A 3,462-nucleotide genomic window follows, 5' to 3' on the forward strand; every position below is an offset into this window, starting at 1 on the left:
CCGTGGACGAAGAACGAGCTCAGATCTCTTGATATCGGGACAAGAAAGGTTATGCACATGAACAAAAGCATGCATCTTAAGTATTCCGTTCCGCGACTGTACATCTCACGCCGTCAAGGGGGTCGCGGAATATTGAGCCTTGAATGTCTTCACAAGAGGATTATTCTGGGTACAGCACATAGAGTTGCAAATGGAAGAGACCCTCTTCTTAAAATGGTCAGGATTACGAGGAAGTGGGCAAAGGAGCATTTCTGTACAAAGCAGCGGAGGAGGCTGCTGAAACACTCGGACTTCACTTCAGTATTAGGGGTGAGCAAAATGCATCAAATCTAATCTATCTCGAGTACTCACTCCTGTAAGCCCGGATTAAGAAAGCACAAGAGAAAAACTTTCGTGAACAGCTCCTCGATAAGAGGATGCACGGTATCTTCCACAGAAATGTGAAGGATCAGTCAATGTCTTGTGAGCTAACGTTTGCTTTCCTTAAATCGCCCGGATTGAAGTCTGCAGGGCGTGCCATGCACACCCCGAGTATTTAGCTCACATATTATCTAGTTGTCCAACACACGCGGGAACGACCTACATTCAAAGGCACAATGCGGCACTAAGAGTACTTTATTACCATCTCTGTTGCTCCTACGGCATTCACCTTAATATCGCTCCTCTAAATGCTCCTAGGGAAATTGAGCCAATTTTCGAGAACGGGAAGTGCCGCATATACTGGAACTTTATATTCTCGATAATTGTTTCTGTTGCTCACTCGAGGCCTGACATGGTTCTTCTTGACTTCGAGAAGTGAACCATGTTCGTTATCGAATTTTCGGCACCAGCTGACAGAAACATCATAGCCAAGGAGAATGAAAAGAAAGAGAGATATCGAGACCTTTTAAGGGAGTTGCAACGATTGTACCCGGAATATTCTGTTAAACTGATCGTCCTCATCATCGGCGCTCTTGGAGGTGCCAAGCTTTCACTCGCTAATGGCCTAAAAAGCATCCCTGCGTATCAACAATATGCTAGAACACTTGCGGGAAAAATGCAGAAGGCGGTTGTCCTTGGGTCACTCCGTGTTCTTAGGGTGCACGAGGCTTTTGCTGGCTTATCCCTCACGTCTCAAATGTCGGAGAACGATCAAAACACCACGGATTTGAGAGATGAGCCGTCATTTCCAAGGGTTTGCCGAATTACCAACGACCAGGGAGAATAATTTATCGCCAACCACATTTCCGACATCCTTTGCCTTTAGTTCCGATCCCAGCACGAGAGGGCAGGACTTCATTTCCGTCAAGAGAACGCTCTTCAATCGGCTGAAAATTTACAGTCCTCTCCCCCCATTTTCTCACCGAGGTCTGACGTCACAACTACAACTTACACTCCATAGTATGGCCACCTAGGACCAGTCCAGTAACTACTGCATCACAGTTACCGAATATGGTCAGAACCAAGTTTGGGCCAATCAAAACTCTCACAGTATGTTTCCATCTTGGTAACTCTGCAAATGCCATGCCAGAGAGTTGGCGCATAACCAGACGCTACCCTGATACCATGAAGCGACTAACGGAAAATTGTAAAATCGTTAACACTATGTTTTAAACTTAGGGAACTTGTAAAATATGCTGCATGCGCACTCTCTGGCCGAAATTAGAGAATAGGCTTTTTAGAGTTGTATATTAGAGCGATGGATCCACGTGGATTATGGATATATGGTGATGAAATTCTTGTAACTCATTTTTGAATTCAATTTTCTGTTCCAGTCATAGATTTTTCGAATTTTCCCGCTCGAAAATTAGAGTTACGGTAAATTATCGGGATTTCGGAGTTGTCATTGTAAGTTTCACGGAAATTTATAATCCACGTGAAGACCAGGATATTACTAGTACTTACGTCGTCAAACGAGTAAGGTATTAATGGAATTTAGTTCTGTTTTAGTGTAGTCTCTCTAGATGGCGTGCTGCCGAGTGAGAGTCCAGGAGGTTCAAGTCAAGGTTAGGTCATTCACGTGCTGGCGGTAAATAATATATATTAAGCCTTCTATACATTCACTTAGGTCATAGATTTTTGAGCATGGGTCTGTGAATGTAGTTATTTGATTTTAATTTGTCATGCTGCTCACGGTTGATTTGAATTTTCCCGCGCGAAATGAAGTCTGGCAAACTTTCAAGATTCATGAAACTTTCGTCTGAAAAGGTTCATGAAGATTGAAATCGGGTTCTAGTACGGACATTGCTATGACTTATTCTAGTAAATGATCCTAGGTTATATAAAATAGTTGATATTTTAGTTATAAGGGATCAGTTCACAGTTTAACCACTAGGCGCATTGCACTCAGGCACGTCAAAACTTTTATTTCTATATCAGTTTCGTATTTAGCTTGTAGAAAAGCGTGATCAAACGTACTTTTATTCAGTTATTAATTTTAGTTCTAGAATTTTCTCAATAGGGGCGCTGTGATTCGGGCTTGGTCGATTTCGGCGCCGAGAGAAAAATAAATTCTTGAAATATGTCAAAGATTCTTCAACAAGCGTTAAAGTATCTAATTTAGTCCTTGTTCAATTATTAGTCACTTTTAATAAACCTTTTTCTAGCGATGTTTATGTAAAATTCACATTAGTTCTTTTTTAATTTCAAATTTTCCCACCTATTGCTAAAACCCTGGAACTTTGACATATTTCAAGTACCACTTTACTTCCAGGCCGTTCTGTTTTGGAAACCAGAGAAACTCACTTACTACTACAGTTATTGTGTATTCTACTGTTATTTAACAATTTATTTAGAAAATCATTTTAGAATTCACTCTTAGATGGTAAGGATCAGTAGTTCCGAGTTTCTCCGGTAGTGCGTTGCGGCTTGAGTTTCTGTAAAAGCGCCCTGGCACGAGAAACCCGTTGAGTTTACGGTCTAGGCGCGTTGCACAGAAGCTATCACTTTCTCACTTTCGTTCTTGGTCTCCGCCTAGCACCATCGTTATTACAATTGTTACCATCATTCATGCCGAAATTACTTGGAATTTTCTCAGATTTGGATTCATATTAGACCTTGATATTCTCCATTGGATTGGGACCTTCAACGTTATATTAAAATATAAAGAGAAACGAAATTATCTTGATACGCGGGTAGTTCAATAAGTCCTTAGAATGACCAACAGATGGCGCGCGAATCGCTCCAAATCATCTGTTTTCAGTCAGCACCACTTCCGACTAGATATATGGTGCAGTCACAGTCCACATCTTCTGAGTTTACGTGTTTTTATAACCAATTGAAAAAAAAAATTGTTCGTTAAGAAAAATGAAAAAAACGAGTTCAGAGCGGTAATCAAACATTTTCATTTAAAGGGTTTAACTCCATATGAGACAAAAAATTAATTGGAATCAGTTCATGGCACATCTGCCCCTGTCTTAGCAACGGTTTATAACTGGGTAAATGAATTTAAGCGTGGTCGTACATCAATAAGTGACGAACCAC

The sequence above is a fragment of the Belonocnema kinseyi genome, chromosome 5 (assembly GCF_010883055.1).
Source record: "Belonocnema kinseyi isolate 2016_QV_RU_SX_M_011 chromosome 5, B_treatae_v1, whole genome shotgun sequence".
Taxonomy (NCBI): Eukaryota; Metazoa; Arthropoda; class Insecta; order Hymenoptera; family Cynipidae; genus Belonocnema; species Belonocnema kinseyi.